The 18,396-nt window shown below is 38.8% G+C and overlaps 1 long non-coding RNA gene across 1 annotated transcript in view; it reads right to left on the reverse strand.

Moving 5' to 3' along the window:
• LOC114883708 overlaps positions 1-18,396 on the reverse strand; it is a 45,017-nt gene that overhangs the window by 16,400 nt on the left and 10,221 nt on the right. Inside the window, exon 2 of the long non-coding RNA XR_003790652.1 lies at positions 4,854-4,913. This is a non-coding gene — a long non-coding RNA (uncharacterized LOC114883708). The remainder of the gene's footprint in view (positions 1-4,853; positions 4,914-18,396) is intronic.

An 18,396-nucleotide genomic window follows, 5' to 3' on the forward strand; every position in this document is an offset into this window, starting at 1 on the left:
TTTATTGCAGGGTCACCATTAAACATAATCTTGAGATTTTCCTCAGCTCTACATCTTACCACTGAGGTTAATTACATCACAATGTTTAGGCACAACTGTAGTTCCCAGGACTCAACCCATATGAAATGCAGAGTTTGGACAGATTATGTGAGATGAGCCTTAATGTTCGGTCTTTTTGTTTTGCTACTATGATTGCATTGTATCAAAAATAATTAGCAATGGAGCGGCATCCTTAAGAACTTAGACTTTGGAATCAGGCAAACCTAGATTTGATTACAAGATCTGCCGCTTAAAAGAGGCATATTTCTTGGAGGTGGTGATATGCAACCAGTGATGGTATCTGAGGAGCTCAGTGGACAGGCCTTAGGGCACGCAAACTCAAGATCTCTCAGGAGGGGATGCCAGCAGCCCACTGCTGGCACCTCTGAGAGGACAGAATGAGCCGGTTCCGGAAGGCCTTGAAAAGTCTGTGGACAGAAGCTACTTTCTGCTAACAGAGTAGAGAATGATTGCTAAAGCAATGCTGGAAGCAAATGAACATGAAGTAGTAAGTCCCTTTTGCCCTTTCTCTTGCCCCCACAAGCTCTTTCCAGTGCCTAACAGGAAATCTGCTGGCAAAAGAGGGATGTGGTGTGCAGAGACCCAGCCCTGAAATCTCAATGCAAACTACAGGAGCTGGTTTGGGGGCTATGAGACAATAGCTTAAAAACTGACGACATTCTTACCAGGCCTCTATTGAGAGGGAAATTAGAGCAGCCTTCTTTGTTCAAAATCTGTGAAGTGAACCTGTCAAGAGGACTTGAGGCATCAGTATTATTTGATGGACCCAGTAGACTCATTTTCATATCTAGTTTTTGGGAAAAGAGACTCACTTGTTCCATCCAGTGCAATTGTAATTACTATTTTTGCAGAAATAGAAGTCTGGGAAGCCACCAAGAGAGTGAAGCAACACAATTTGTTCTAAAGTGACTAATTTAAAGTTGATCACTGTGACATGCCTCCTTAAGCTTGAGATGTTCCACACAATCAGGTTTTCAGTATTTTCATTAGTGTGATTTGCATAACCAAGATTTTATTGATTTTTTTGTAGAGGGTTCTATTGTAATGAAACCAACATAGCTATTAAAAGGATAGACCTGGGCTGATGAATAAATGCGATTTCATTGCATTTTATGTGATTGCACTGTAATTTCTTGCAGTAAATTTGACTTCTAAGGTATGTGTGTGTGTCTGCGTATGTGTTTGTGTGTGTGTGTGTGTGTGTGTGAGAGAGAGAGAGAGAGAGAAAGAGAGAGAAAGGTATATAAGAATAGGGACTATTAAAGTTGCCAAAATTTTTTTGACACAGCATAATACTGTGTGAATTTATACATTAGGTTTCAGTTTGCAAAATGTCAAGGCTAGAATATATATATATATACACACATACACATAAATATATATATGTGTATACATATATAAAGTTATATGTTTTTCATAATATTTAAAGTAATTAAGGAAAATGAATAAATATGTTTCAATATTATATGATGATTTTATTTTGTGCAGTCATCTTTTATCTTTTTTTTTTTTGGCTGCACCACGCAGCTTGTGGGATCTTTTTTCCCCCACCAGGGGTTGAACCCGTGCCCTCGGCAGTGAAAGCGTGGAGTCTTGACCACTGGACAACCAGGGAATTCCCTGTATTCATCTTTTAGAAGGACATGCAGAAGCATCTTAAAAAGAGAAAAGCTCTAACATTCAGATTATTTTTTTTCTTGCTGTAACTTGATTGCTCTCATAGTTTCTCTTATCATTTATATGCTATTACTGGTATTTAGATCATTTATTTTGAAACATTGAGTAAAAATACTCAGTTTGATGTGAAAATTATATCCCGATTATTATTTTCTAATATCTGTTTAAGAATACCCATTGGCTTATAAAAGCAAATAGAATGAAATTCATTATCCCCAAATACAAGCAATATTGTCATCAGGGATGGATACATCAGATGCGATTGTGAATCTGCAGTCTACAAATATGTATATGAATTTTTTTCAGAATTAGAGCAGAAGCAGCCAGATGGAAATGAGATGAGGAATTTGAGATGAACACTATTAGAAGGAGCTAAGTTTTATTGTTTTTTTTACCATGTTCCCAAGAGTTTTTGTTTCATTTCATTTAGAGAATCCGTTGGAGAATGTGTCAAGATGTAGAACCCTTATATGTGAAGTGTCCCAAATGAAGTTGGAGCATCCACATTGAAATTTCTTCGTGTTGTGGTAAGACGAAATGACTCTTAATATATTGGATTGGCCTTTGAAGAATGTGATGAGAAGTGTGTGGGTGTGTGTGTGTGTGTGTGTGCAGGTAAATAAAAGTTATGAAGGTTTGTAACCCAGTACATAAGTTTGGGTTTCAGAAACGACTCTTTTTTATTATTTTGCCATGATTATTTTTTGGTGCCTTAAGAGGAGTGGAGCACAATAGGGAACTCAAATTTGTTATTGTTAATTTCCTACTGTGTGTATGTATATTATTTATATTAGTTATTAAGTCAACAGAGCCGCCATAGGAAGTAAGTATTATTCTCACAGTGCAGATGTGGAAAATGGAAGTTCAGAGAAATTAAAACCTTGTCCAAGATGATGCAGCTAGTAAATGACGCAAGAGTGATTTGATTCCCTGTTCTACTCTTTCTGCTGCCATGCTGCCTATAGCACTTGTGATAGGTGCGGAGCCAAAGGATTAACATAGGTCTTGAAGGCAAGACCCTCAAGTTTTAAACTGTTATTTAGAAAAGAGTCATAATTGCCTTCCCTCAGATAGAAAACCAGAGTGAAGGAATTTCTTTTATATTTTCACTACTCTTGAAAAGAGAAAGATTTCTGTAAGTCATTGACTAGTTACATAGATTATGGTGTTTCAAAGAAATTGAAAGTTATAGAAAAAATGACATGGAAAATGTGTGCTATAATTTTCCCATTCACCTTTGCTATAAAATGAAAATCTGTTGTAGGCTTCCTCTGAACCAATACCCTGTCATGGCCGACAACATACTTTAATGGAAATGGTACCAGTTCTTCCTTTACAGATAACTGGTATATGACTCAAGCAACTTGAGTCTCTTCCCTTTTCTGTTACTTGTACTATGAGGTTGTTGCAAGATTCCATTGAAATAAGAGGTAACATATGGAAAGCACCTGTAATTCTGCCTGGTGCACTAAGATAGAATCCTTATCAAAGAATTGATGATGTAAAAGCTATCAAAAATAAGCTATTATTTTGTTGTAGTTCCATCCATAATAAAGACTTGTAATTAAATAAATGTTTGGGACTTCCCTGGTGGCGCAGTGGTTAAGAATTCGCCTCCCAATGCAGGGGTCGCGGTTTGATCCCTGGTCAGGGAACTAGATCCCACATGCACGCAACAACTAAGAGTTTGCACAACTAAGGAGCCTGCCAGCTGCAACTAAGGAGCCCACCAGCCTCAACTAAGACCTGGCACAACCAAAAATAAATAAATAAAATAAAATTTAAAAAAAAGAAATGTTTAATGTGTGAAAGATTCTCAGGCTCAAATGTATTTTATTTAAATAGAATTGTTTGAGGTAATTGCAGATGGCTGATGAAACCTTTAGAATTCCAGGACACTTTAGGTGCATTAATTTATAAATGACAATACGCAGGCTCTTTTGTTCTAGAGATTAAGCAGTACCATTGGATTTAGTTGATCTCGCTTTCTTACCTAAAAATTTTCAAACAAATTTTCCCTAGTAATTTCAAACTAGATGCCTGCTCTGTCCCTGTGAGTCATATTTGCTTGGGCTATTCAACAGTAACACCTTGACAATCTATAAAGCATTCTTTCATGACCTTCATGCTTTCAGAGTCTTGCTTGTGTGTTGGTTTGATCAGCAACGTTTCTGTGGGAACAGATACCATGCCTGCAGTTGAAGATTACATTTTCACTTTGTATGTCATGAAATGGAAAAATAAAACCAAACAACTTTCAATGTGAGATTCTGAGAAGAAGGCTTCAATCATCCTTGAGTTCCAATGTGTGTTTTCCCTCCTTTATAGTAGAGTAAGAGCCTATAAAATTAATGAATGCAATGAAGGTCTTCGACTAGAATCTCCAACATAAGTAGACAAAGACTCCCTTGGAGCACCATGGGAGGGGAATCTAGGCCATTCTTTACTTAAGCTATTTTCAATTAGTTTACATTCTGAAAACACCTGCAAAATTGTTCACATCCCTCCTATGCCGTATTACTTCTCAATTTAAGAGTTTTGCGTTGGAACAGAGGCTGTTAAATAAATAATCCCAAATTCCCACTTTACATCCAGCTTTGGATTGAGTCAAGATGCTGTTGTTTCTAAGGGATAGTGTTCTTTGCTTAGACCCTCATTTCTTTTTGCTTTTTTCTCTGTAATAGCATGCATTTGCTTCATGTCTTGCTAACTTTAAGGTAGTGATCAAGCTACTTAACCTCTTTTCATCTCAGTATTATTCATCCTGATATGAGGATCACAAGAATTATATTGCAGATGTTTTCAGATTCACAAAGAATATGTGTAAATCATTACTGCTTAGAACATTGCTGATGATTTTAAATGGCAGCTTTAAATCTAGATCTGCTTGTAGGTTGGACAACATGACTCTCCCAAATATTCATCAAGAATTCCTTGGAATCTTCCAAAAGAGACCAAAATTGGTTTAAAAGATTGGGTTGACTCATGAAAGGGGACAGGGGTGTAAGAGGAAGCCTCAACCTGCACATGCACGCCTAACCATGAAATTATACATTTTATTCACAAATTATCAAGCCACAGAAAACAAATAGTTACCTTAGGTTTGTTCATATTACCTGAATGAGAATGTCCCTTTTCATGAGCTTTTTCGTATTTGTATCTCTAGTCCAACAGTTCTAGAACATATAAGAAGTTGACAGAACAAATAAATAAAAAAATACTGTCCCAGTTAATAAGAACAGGAGTTCTGAGTTGGTTAATGTTTACTGAAAACCTTCTAATAACCAGTTGCTTTCAGATGTATTAGTCTATCAAATCTTAATTCTCGTCCTTCTCAGTAGTTAATATCCCCGTTCTACATATTAATAAAAACAGACTCATAGAAGTTATTGGCTCATCAGGCTATGAAGTTAGAAAATGATCGGGCCAGAGCTCAATCTCGGCACCACGTCGGTGTGCAACTGCTACACCTGCTTCCTAATCCTAGGGTAATTCAATTTTCCAGTCATGGAAGGCTTTGTTTTATGGCAGCCAGCAGCATAAGCACATACGGGGACAATCAACCTGGATGTGTTTTGCTTAAGCTCCTGAACACTTAATTCACCGTCACCCTCTGAGTTGGACTTTGAAAGGCATCAGTAGAGCAGGCCTATTTCATCTGCTTTGTAAACCACTCGGAAAGAAATCTTCTGGAAAAAAAAAAAATTTCAAGTATTTTCTGTAGATTCTTGTTGTTTTTCACCAGTGTACTTATTGATTTTTATCAATTCTGCCAGTTGCCTTTTTATCTAGGTTTGGCTAGATGTCTAAGTTCTCCAATGGGATATGAGCTACGATAACGTGTGCCATGTCCAGGTCATGTCCTTAAAGGGCGCATGTGCATGCTTCTCCTCCTTCTTCCTCTAGTAGCTTGGAAAATGAACGTGAGATGGGATGTCATGGTGAGCCATTTTGTATCATGTAGACAAGGGCAATTGTCTGAAGGTAGAACAACATAGGAGCCTGGCTTCCTGGCTTAATTTATAGAGCAAAACAGTCCAGGATGGCTTTTCTACTAAATGGTGTATGGAAGATAAATAAGCTTGTTTGGCCATCGCCACTAAGCTATTCTACATGACGGAAGATATACCCTAATGAATGAATGCATTCTTCGATAAATGTGTTAGCCATGACTGCCTGGCGTACTATGACTCCTTTGGGAAGTCAATCTTAGCCTGAAAAGAAGCACAGTTCCCTTAAATAAAGAACACTGTGGTGGCTTCCTAGATATAGTTTATCTAGACTTTGAAGCATCTCACCTTGCCCTCTCTTACTCTTTATACTATTCTCCTGATCCAGCTCTATTTTCCTCCAGCTCTGTTTTCCTTTCAGCCCATCCCCTTCCACAAAAATATATAAATTTTCATTCTTTTCAACTCTCTTTGCTACTGCATTTATCTTTTATGCATTTACAGTATGAAGGAGGCAAATATGAGACAATAGGAATAATGAACCCTGAGATGAACTTCAGAGTCCTAACCCTGCTGAAAGACACTCAAAGTAAACTTAAAATACACACACACACACACACACACACACACACACACACACACACACACACCAGGCTATCCAAATAAAACTGTCTATAGTTACATTAAGTAGACTTCTTAGACTTCTGATACCTAGATAACAATGTCCAAATCAACACCATCTGTAAGATTTTCTTCATTGTTCCTTGCCTCACCTGGCCTGTCCTCATTTTGCATTTAGGACAAAACTAAATTTTATTTTTGCAAATTTTAATATGTCTCCTTGGATCTTTATTTTAGAAAAGATTTAAAATCTATATTTATTTTCGTCATAGCCAAAGAATGCCTTGGCATCTTATGGACACAGTGTTCTTCCAGCTTCACAGTCTAATCTGGAGTCACTCTTTTTTAACTGCAATTCTGGTGCACAGAATGCTCCCTACCAAATGACTGGTTGGATGATGATATCGGCACTCAGTCCTAGACTGAGATCCCTTGGCTGTTTATCTTGCCTCTTAATACTACAGTTTGTGCACCTTCTGACTAACAGAGTGCATGCTTGGTGTGTGCCTTAAAATATCTTATGGTTGCTTGGCTTCTGCAAGGTAATATTTTATCATTCTCTCTGTCACTCCCTTGATGGCTTCTTCTACCTCTGAGCATACTTGCTGGCAATTTCAACTCAATGGTCTACACATAGTATCATCTCATTTAATTCCCCTAAACCACTGAAATAAGTATAATGACCACACCTGAGTCACTGACTTAAGATTTATTTGTACCAGACATTGTTTTAAGCAATCAGAAGCAAGGTATCAATTAAGCCTTCCAGTTGCTCACTTTCTAATAGGGAAGATAAATAAGTTTTAAAAACCCCAACTTTTAAGTATAATAGTATAAAACTTAAGTCTTACAGTCAGGGAGAAAACTGCTCAGTGTTACTAGAGGGGGAAGAAGGACTAAGATCAGGAAATGTTTGAGAATCTACTTCGGTTGAATGCAGAAACACGAGGAGACAGATTTGGACAGATTAAATGACTTTTCCATAATGTCACAGCTAGCTAATGGCAGAGGATGGACAGGGATTCATACTCAGGGGATTCTGATGTCAGAGCCCATGCCTTGCTGCAGAGTTCTTTGGTTCTTAGCCATTGCTGTAATTGAATGCTGTTCACAAGTTGGTACCTCTTGCTGCTGACCCCCATCACTTATTCCACCTGCTTCTCAGTTATAGTTTTAACTTAGTAGTGAAGATGATATACAAATTCAGATATTTTTCAAGAAAATAACTTCTAAATCTTCAGTTTCGATATGTACCCTTTTCTGAAAGTGGTCCAGTTAAGGTTCTACTTATGATCCACCGGTTCTACTTTCCCACCTCCCCTTTCACAGTTATTCCTCTTTCACTTTACAGCACAAAGGCATGCTTCTCACTAGTGTCTTTACTTCTAATGGTATGCTCAAGGAAGAAAAGAGGGGGCAGCACCTTATTTCTCTCAGATGACACTGTCTTCATCTACTTGTTGTGTGCCACTTATCCAGTCTTCTATTCATCTACCCAGACCCTCTTTCAGATTCCTTTCTAAAGATGGAAGCTTCAAGTATCAATATACCCAAAGTTTTAAGGAACATATATTTAAAGTATGTATCAATTATATAATAAGCCAGAATTATATGCTTTGTAAGTGTACAAACACATGCCAAATTTGTGTTTGATGTCAACTTTAATAAGGTGTGGGAGCATGTAGTATGTGTATGTGTGTGTGCGTATGTGTGTTTCAAAATATTTCAAAGAAAAATACATTTAAAGACCTCCTCCCAAGTGTTCTTTCTCTGGGAAGCTGCTGAGAGTGGATAGGAGGACACATATTCCCAGGTCTCCATCATTCCCCAGGCTCCCTACCTCCAAGCATTTTCAGGCTTATTCTCGAGGTTGTTGGATATTTGCCTTTTGGATAATACAAGCATTAGCAGTCGACCCTTTGAAGATAAATCTCACCCAAGTATTTTGCAATGCTGTTATTCTCTAGTTGATTTTACCACCGTTTTTTTCATTGAAGAAATTAATAGATCATATATAGGCCATTAATTTTATCTGAGTTAAAAATGTTGATGCTTATAATAGGTTTCAGGACTTATGTGTTAAATGAATGAATAAATGAGTGAAAGGTTTATCTAATGTAGAAAGCAGAGTGATAAGAGTTGTGGCTGTTTCTTGAAAATATGAGAGATTTATACTGTTATATTTATACATGTTTGTCTAGTTTTGAAGATTTATTTTCTGAGTTAGGGAACTTACTTTATCCTGCCTGGGCTTATCACACAGTATTAGATAATTTAATTGCACAGTATCATTACCATGTAAGTACCAAGGAGGCATTTGTGGTGTTGTCATTATCCGTTGCTCCAAGCTATATCACACAATCATTGAGAATGAGAGAAAAGCGTGTTTCTTCTCAATTTTGAAAAATGACAGTAAAATTGTGATTGCAGCGTGATTAAATCTGTGTATCTAGATACTAATAAATGCCCTGCTGTCCTGGAATTCAGAAGTGTCAGGCCTTGTCTGGCACTGGTCACAGTCTCTAAACTTTTTTGTATAGCTTTTGTAGCTAATGACTAGCTTGGCAGCTTTCAAGAGACTTTTGCCACTTTATATCCATACTAAACTCCATTACTGAATCAGGTTATTTTCCTTTAACTTTGCTTTTTCCTTTCTTTCTTTTTTCACTTTCTTTTCTCTCTCTCTTTCCTTTTTCTGGTTTGTTTTGTGTGTGTACATGTGAAGGGGGAGTGGTGGTAATTTGGGGTGAAGAGGTAAATATGAGTGTTCCTTTTGAAGATGCATTAGTCAATTTTCTTCTTTTCAGGGGCATTTAAAGCAGAAAGTGCATGAATAAAATTAATTGCATAACTCTGTAGACACCTGTCAAAATCTTGACACGTTCAGGCCCTATAATTGGCATTGTATATTCAAAGTAAGTTTTACAGACAGCAGGAGCACAGGCTGCCTGAGAGCTGCCTGTTAGAAAGGGGCAATCTGTAGTAATGGAAGGTCTGTCAGCAATCCTCATAGTTATAGAAGCCACTAGCCAGAGTCTCACAAAACCTCCTTCCCCATTCTGATTTCTTGCACATATACACATACAAAGTTTTAGGGCCTATTTTATTTCATTTTATTTATTTATTTTTTAAAATTTATTTATTTTAAAATTTATTTTATTTTTGGCTGCGTTGGGTCTTCGTTGCTGTGCACTGGCTTTCTCTAGTTGCGGAGAGCAGAGGCTACTCTTCATTGCGGTGCACGGGCTTCTCGTCGTGGTGGCTTCTCTTGTTGTGGAGCACAGGCTCTAGGCGCACAGGCTTCAGTAGCTGTGGCTCACGGGCTCTAGAGCGCAGGCTCAGTAGTTGTGGCTCATGGGCTTAGTCGCTCCATGGCATGTGGGATCTTCCCGGACCAGGGCTCAAACCCCTGTCCCCTGCATTGGCAGGCGGATTCTTAACCACTGTGCCACCAGGGAAGCCCAGGGCCTATTTTATGATTTCATTAGCCATTGCAGTCTTGTTGAATGTCTTGACATATCGCCGAAGTAAAACCGCTGTGTTAGTTAAGATGATACTAGCTTCACTAACAAACAAACCCCGAGATGTCTAATAGCTTGAGCAGAATAGAATTTAATTTAGTCATTTCAAGTCAAAAAAGGTGGCTGCTCAACTCTTATTCGAGCAGAGGTTCAAAAGTCTGGGCTCCTTCCATCTCATGGCTGGCTCTTTTCAAACTGTGACTTCCAAGGCCACCGTACTTACTTTCATTTAGCTGGTAGAAGGGAAAAAGGTGTAAGGAAAACTAGTGGGGGTTTTATGGGCCAGGCTCAGCAGTGGTGTTTCACACTTTCACTCAAGTTCCATTGGCTAGAACTCGCCAGTGAATGGAGGCTGGGATATAGAGCTTACCTGTGTGTCCAGGAAGGAAAAAACACAGTTTTGGCAAATAGCTAACCAGCAACATGTAAGATTTTGAAACTGCAGTCATCAGTCCTTGTATAAGGGGGAAGAAGATGACCAAAAGCAGAGGCAGGCACAAGGCAGTGGAGAAATTATAAAATGTAACGCAGTACTTCATAAGTGATTTTTATAATTATATTGATCTTCTCAAGCAGAGTGAAAAATGCTGATTAGTTTTGCAACTACTGACAAGTTAAACATAGCTGCAAGCAATGCTGGGTCCCACTAATAAAGAGAGCTTAATTCTTATAAAGGCTGAAAGACAAGTTGGTCCGTTTATTCTACACTGGGTTGTAAAGAACTACAGGTCAATAAAGGTAAGCACCAGCTTTTGTCTCAGAAAAAAATCAGAAGGGTGGGGATAGAAATGCACTGCAGTCATTCATTTATCCCACACACATTTCTTAAGTACCTTCTGTATACCAGATACTATACTTCGCCTTGAAGATAGAGAAATTAGTAAGATAATACTTTGCTCTCAAGACCTCACATGTGAGGGGGAGAAGGAAACCTATAAATTAATAGCCAATTATGTTATCATAGTTAAAATTCTGTGAAGGCATAGTTGAGGGAGTGATTGCCTCTGCTTAGAGGTATCCGGGAAGACCGCGTAGAGGAGATGCTATTTAATCTGGTGCTGGAAGTATGAGTCTTTTCAGACAGAAGAGACACTTTTAGGGAGCATTAAACCCATGATTAAATATATGAAAAAGCATGGTAGCTCAGGGTTCTGAAAGAACATGGGATGAGCAGAAATAGGACATTTTTTTGCATTTCTGGAAAATAGAGGCTTTGTAACAGGATGTAGCAGTCTGAGGAAGCCAGTTTGTGAACAGTGGCTTCAGCCTCAAGGGTGAATGAAATAGTAGGTCTTTGAAGGAGGTCCTAGCAGAGGAAAGAGTGAATGATCTCCGTGTATGTCACTTCTTCTCTGTCAGCCCTCTTAGAGTCTTCTAACTGCCTTCTAACTACAGTCCATAAGGCACTGCTCCTCACTCACCCCCATGGTCACTCTTTCTGCACCATATGTGTTCCCGGGGAATTATAAAAGGAATACAGCTACACAGATAGAATTTGCTGAAATAAGTGCAGGAAGATAATGAAAAAAACCACAGCTTCTTGTCTTTAAATATAAGTTGTCTTTACATAAATGTGATGGAACACAGTGTCCTGCTGTTTAGCAGTCCCTACTTGGTGTTTCAATTTCTGCCTGAGATGTCTTCTTGATTAATGTTATATATTCTAGGAAAACAGGTTGGGCAAAGTCATGGAGATGTGACTCGTATAATGTATGTTATAGTGTATAGTTTATGCTACTTATAGTAAATTGTGAGAGGAGAGAGCTGATGAATTGAAGAAGGAATAATTAAGCAAAAGGAACCAGAATTTAGAGATTTGGAATATTGTCTGCCTATCCACATTGCAAAAAATGAGAAAGTGGGCTTCCCTGGTGGCACAGTGGATGAGAGTCCGCCTGCCGATGCAGGGGACACAGGTTCGTGCCCCGGTCCGGGAAGATCCCACGTGCCGCGGAGCGGCTGGGTCCGTGAGCCATGGCCGCTGAGCCTGCGCGTCGGGAGCCTGTGCTCCGCAACGGGAGAGGCCACAACAGTGAGAGGCCCGCGTACCGCAAAAAAAAAAAAAAAAAAAAGAGAGAAAGTATGTTTTGGTGAGAACACCAAGAGTATGACTGGACAATCACATCATGAAGAGATTATCCATGGAGTTCATCAGCTATCTCAGCAGAAATCAGGAACAGAGATGGGATTATATCAGTATAGACACTGACTGCCGATTTGGACTGAAGGGAATAGAAACCCTATGAAATAAAGGATTTTGGACTTTGGGGAATCTACAGGACAAGACAGTAGAGCTATCTACTACCCAGCTGTGAACGTGTCTTATCCTTCAGGAAAAGAGAAGAATGACCCTGAGGGTGATTCAGAGATCAGCGCAAACCGCAAGGAAAAGGCTGCTACCCCTGACCAAAGGGGTAGGGCCTCCACCCAGGGCCCAAGGGCAGAAGGGGTAAGGCCTCTGCCCCAGTGGGACTGTCTACCCAGCTGGACCTGGAGGGCAGAGCATAAATCTAAAGAGGATTATTCTCTAGCCTTAAGAACGAATGAAATTTGCCTTGCTAGATTTTGGACTTGCTTGGAACCCCTCACCCTTTTCTTCTTTCTGATGTGTCCCTTTGGGGATGGTAATATCTATCCTATGTATGTTCCCCCACTGTGTTTTAGAAGCACATAACTTTCCTGGTTTCATAGGTTCACATCTGGAGAGGAGTTTTTCCTCAGGATGAATTATACCTAGAGTCTCACCCATACCTGTTTTAGATGATATTTAGATAAGACCTTGGACTTGGAGGTGATGCTGGCAGATGGGTTAAACCTTTTGGGGCTATTGGGATGGGATGAATGTATTTTACATGCCAGAAAAACATGTACTGGGGGGAGCAGAGGGCTGAATATTACAGACTGACAGCATTCCCTCAAAATCCATAAATTGTAGCCCTAACCCTCAACATGACTGTATTTACAAATAGACCCTTTATGGAGTTAATTAAGGTTGAGGTCGTAAGGGTAGGGTCCTAATCCAATAGGACTGGTATTCTTAAAAGAAGAGGAAAAGACACCAGATGGGTCAGGAAAGGCTGAATGAGGACGAAGTGAGAAGGCGCTGGTCTGCAAGGCAGGGAGGAGGCCCTCATGAGAAACAGAATCTGCCAGAACCTTGAGCTTGGACTTCTAGCCTCCAGAGCTGTGAGAAACTACATTTTGTTGTTTAAGCCACCCAATTTGTGGTATTTTGTTATGATAGCCCTAGTTGACTAATACAGTGTGTTCATATGTGACTGACCAGTTATATCATGATGATAATAATAGTTTATCATATGTCAGATAATATATCAAACCCCATATATACATTATCTCATTAATACCTTCTTTAAAAACCTTTGGTGATAGTTTTTTTTTTTTTTTTTTTGCGGTACGCGGGCCTCTCACCGTTGTGGCCTCTCCCGTTGCGGAGCACAGGCTCCGGACGTGAAGGCTCAGCGGCCATGGCTCACGGGCGCAGCCGCTCCGCGGCATGTGGGATCTTCCTGGACGGGGGCATGAACCCATGTCCCCTGCATCGGCAGGCGGACTCTCAACCACTGCGCCACCAGGGAAGCCCTGGTGATAGTTTTTATTATCACATTTTTACAGATTACGAAATGCAGGTCAATCAGGAAAATCACTGTCTTGAAACAGTGAACTCATTGTTATTCCACTGTAGTTTGGTTCCATGTGACCATCTGCAAAGAGCTTAACTTCTCTGAGCTTTAGTTTCATTGTTCACTAAGTGATGATTTTATGTTTGCTGCCCTCTTCAGAGGGTTATTTGCAAGGCTTAAATAAAATGACTTTAAGCAAATCCATTCTTTGTACTCTGGTCATGAATATCTTTATCAGCATCACCATCAAATTTTGGTGACTTTCTATTGCCACTCAGATCCCTGGCTTTTCACAAGACTTTTCTCAAGACATCCCGACACCATTGTCAGTTTCTTCCTTTAGAATTCCTATGTAGGTTTTTGTTCTGACTACTGACTTGTCATTAGAAAAAGAATTTGAAGATAAAGCTGTTTTTAATGACATTCTTCTTTTCAGATGGTGAAAGAAGATTGGTTTCCTAATGATTTCATTGAATTTATACCTGAAGGGTATTAATAGAAATATTGTGAAAGTTTATTTTTATTGAATAGTTAAAGGGATTGAACCATGAAAGAAATTTATAGATCTTAGTATTAATCATATTCGTGTTGACCACTGTGCCTTTTTTTCTCCCTTGCTATCTGCTGTTTTTCTAATAAAATCTAGCTGTCCCTCTTTTCCCATGTAACAATAGCTTTTTTTTTTTTTTTTAAGTACTTCAGGTTGACCTTTATTTCAGCAGGCTTTCTAACTAGAGTCAAAGATTTCAATTTTGGCAAACATCTGAATTATAAGGTAATCAGAAAGCTTAACAATAAGAAGTAACTTTCAAAGATGTTAAAACAATAATGCAGATTAAAAAGAACTCACACATTATAATTAACTCCTTTTTGCCTCCAGAACATATAGTCCTTAGCCAACTTGATTTAGATACAGCTGCTGATTGCTTTTTACCAAATAAAAGTGAATAGACCTCTCACTATGCATATTTTGACCCCCATCATCATGCATATGAATATATTAAGAATTTAAGTATTTTCAGTTATTATACAAATATAAAAAAGGAGTTCAAGTGTTTGTATCCATCAAGGTTTATCATATTGTATTATTTAACTTTTATGTTGCTTCTTTCCTACTGTCCCAATCAAAATCTTTTTCTATTATCTTAACTGTACGAAAGCCACAAAATAAAATAAGAAAAAAAAAAATAGGTCATATAACAGAGTACTTCACCAAGAGCCCTTTTTAGCACAGAATGTTTTGACAGTTCCGTTTTTGAGATTACCAGTAAGGATAAAAGGGGTGGGCATACTGTTATCATATTTGAATGTCCTCATAATTGTAAAACTATTGGGACATTTGAAAAATTATCATGTTTAACGTGTCAATCCCTTTCTTCATGTCAGTTGCTGAAAACGTCTAGGAATTTGTAGGTCGTAATACATCGTCTTTTGTATTTTTTTTTTTTTTTGTATTTAATCTTAGAAAAAAAGATTTTTAAAACAAAAACTGAAAACCAGTGTTAGGGAGGGGGACATTTACCCCTCTACACTTACTGAATTCTTATGGCTGGACTAATGATAATACTTAACACAAGACACATTAACAGGAGAAAACAAACAAATTTTAATTCATGCACAGAGATAGGTCTCATAAAAATGGGACCTAAGAAGTGGCCAAATCAGGCAGCTTTTATACTTTTTAGACAAACAATAAATTTGTGAGGAATTGACAGGACAAAGAAATTTAGGATTCAGATGCTTAATCAGTGAAGAATCTAAACAGAGTTTGGGCTTGGGGTAGTAAATGAAAGAAGTAACAAGGTTTGTTCATATAAGATTCTAGGCTTGAATTCCTTGTCTCCAGTTTTAAGAGTATCCTTCTACCTCCAGATGCAGGGAATGTACCTTTCATATTAGAGATTTATTTCCTGCTTTCAGGGAGACAGAGAGGAGGGTCAGAGTGTCTCTCTTGCACTGGCCATTCCTTAAGTAACTTTAATTCAAAATAATCAATAATGCCTTTGAGACACATTTTGGGGTGGCCAGCCCTGCGCCCCAACACCAGTATTGATGAGTATCATTCTCTTGGATTTTTGACCAGTTTCTCTTAAAGAAAGATCATTATAAAGCAATGGTATAATTCTTTAGCAAAATCAAAACCAGTATCAAACCTCAGATCTCAGAAAACAGAGAACATTCCAGTTCAAATGGACCTCATTGTTATCATGATGAATTTATTCAGCAGACAATAGCTCCATTACCGAAGCAATCTGAACTAATCTGAAATGGAATCACCTCTTGCACAAACATTGGGGAAATTGAAGCAATTTTAGATTAAAACATATAAATATCATGCTGTAAACTTTAAATTGAATTCAAAATAAATTGAACTCTTTATTGTCTTGCTTTTCTTGTTTTACCTTGTTTATCCCTTTGTTGCAAAGAGCAAGTTACAGGAAGGTTTTTTTTGTTTGTTTGTTTTTTAATGTGTGAAAGTGTATACTGGAATACCAAATACAAATATCTAGAATAAAAGCTATATGACTTTTTAAACAATTGAAATTATTTCCTTCTCCTTTAATACAGAAAGTTTCATTTTTATCATACTCAGCATGAAATTGTTTACAGCTTGTGACAGAATGGAAGAGACATAAGCCCTTGACGTCAAAGTTATTAGTCAATATGTCAAAGTCAATTAAAGAAGATGCACAAAAGTAGGCATTTATCTGATGGACCCTCCTAGCTCACATTAGTCATTTAGAGGCTCTTTCTGAGAGACTCATTAGTTTGTCTATTGGGCATATCTGGGCATACTGCCTTTAGGTTCTATTTTGCTGAAGGATAGCGTTCTCTTGAAAGACAGCCATGTTGATCAGCATAAAGCAATGTAATAGGAGTTGAGAGTCATGTGTGGGACAAAAATGATTCAAAGAGAAACAAAACATGTTTCAGTAACCGAATTCAGCTATTTATTAAAAGAGTTGGCATCTTCAGAGAGCTAAATGTATTTTTCTCCCCAAACCTTCATGAAACGGAGCAGGGCCCTATGGTCCTTGCCCCCCATACCTCAGCCTGCCTTTGTGGAAAAACTTTAGCCAAAAAATAAGTTTAATCTTTCTCTCTAAGTGAGAAAATACAGAAGCAAAGAAAAGCAAACAGGACAAAACAACAAGAGTTTAGTCAGTAAGCAAAGTCAGGGACCTTTAGTTCCTTCTCAAGGGCTCTAGACAATATTCGGAGCCATACCCTGTGAGCTGTCTTGTAGATACTGAAACCCCCGCCAGGTGCAAGAAGGTAACTACACGATGACCAGACTGTAGCCATGACATAAACCGCCACCATTCCGAGAATTGGGCTCAAGGAAATGGGAACAAACCTACCCAGGAACTGAAGATTAACTGTACTTAAAACAATCAAGATGATGCTATCAGACCACCTGCAGGACCAACTTGACAAGAGGACTGTCAGAGCTGACTGTGCTGTTTCTGCATGTAGCCCCTCCCTCTGTCTGTAAGTCTATAAAAGCTCTTGCCCCCTTTGTCAGTGTAGGAGAGTCGGCCTTTGGACAGGAGTCCAGCCCGCCCCACCCCCTCTCAGTGGCAGGCATCCAAAATAAAGCAAACTTTCCTTTCCACCAACCTTGCCTCTTTATTGGCTTTCGTTTTTTTAACACCTCTATTGGAGTCTAATTGCTTTACAATGGTGTGTTAGTTTCTGCTTTATAACAAAGTGAACCAGCTATACATATACATATATCCCCATATTTCCTCCCTCTTGCATCTCCCTCCCACCCTCCCTATCCCACCCCTCTAGGTGGTCACAAAGCACCGAGCTGATCTCCCTGTGCTATATGGCTGCTTCCCACTAGCTATCTATTTTACATTTGGTAGTGTATATATGTCCATGCCACTCTCTCACTTCATCCCAGCTTACCCTTCCCCCTCCCCGTGTCCTCAAGTCCATCCTCTACATCTGCGTCTTTATTCCTGTCCTGCCCTTAGGTTCTTCAGAACCATTTTTTTTTTAGATTCCATATATATGTGTTAGCATGCGGCATTTGTTTTTCTCTTTCCGACTTACTTCACCGGCGAGCAGCAGGGATATCAACTTTTGGTTACATTCACATTGGCCTGGAAGAACTGTCACACTCCTGTCAGTCTTCCCCTTCTCTTCCCCCACAAAATATTTCTACATCCTCATAACATCAGTGGTGCCTGCCTGTAGACCTACTCTATATCCCCATCAGACTTCTGTCCATGTAGCATACATACACTGTACTGTCTTCTGCTGTCATCTTGCTGATGTCTGCAAGCAGAGGAATAAATTCCTTGACACCAAGAAATATGTTTAGAGATGGCTAGTGATGGGTTCCTAAAGAGTTCTTGTGCAATTGGTGGATGAAGCTAGAGACTCAGGTTTAAAGAGAGCTTTTGAAACCTTGCAAAGGCATTTGGGCTTAAACTGAGGGCTTTGGGGGAACTCTGTGAAGCAGAGGAGTGGCATTTGGGCATTATTTTTTTAGAAAGACCCCTCTGGCAGTAATATGGGGAATAGTTTGGAAAGAGGTAACTAAAGGCAAATAAACTGTGTAGGAGAAAGTTGTAATTATGTATGTGAGAAGTAGTTAGGGTCTAAAGTAAAGCAATAGCAATGGAGAGTAATGGAGAGTAAATAATATTGTTGAGAAGTATCTGGGTGGTATATTTATAAAGTTTTGTAACAAGATGTTGGGCAGGCCGGTGAGGTAGGGAAAGAGAAATGGATCCCTGGTTCTTGATTTAGTTTAGAACACTCTAGGAGGAAACACTATAGGCTTAGTTAGAGAAAGGTTAAGTTGGGGGAGGAGTTTGTTAAACAACTAGAGGAAATATTCTGGAACTCTGGAAGTTCTGAATAGAGGTAAAGATTTGAAAGTACCTATGTCATTGGATTTCTCTGAGTATG

Source organism: Monodon monoceros, unplaced genomic scaffold (assembly GCF_005190385.1).
Source record: "Monodon monoceros isolate NGI ecotype Baffin Bay Population unplaced genomic scaffold, NGI_Narwhal_1 Super_Scaffold_5, whole genome shotgun sequence".
Lineage (NCBI taxonomy): Eukaryota > Metazoa > Chordata > Mammalia > Artiodactyla > Monodontidae > Monodon > Monodon monoceros.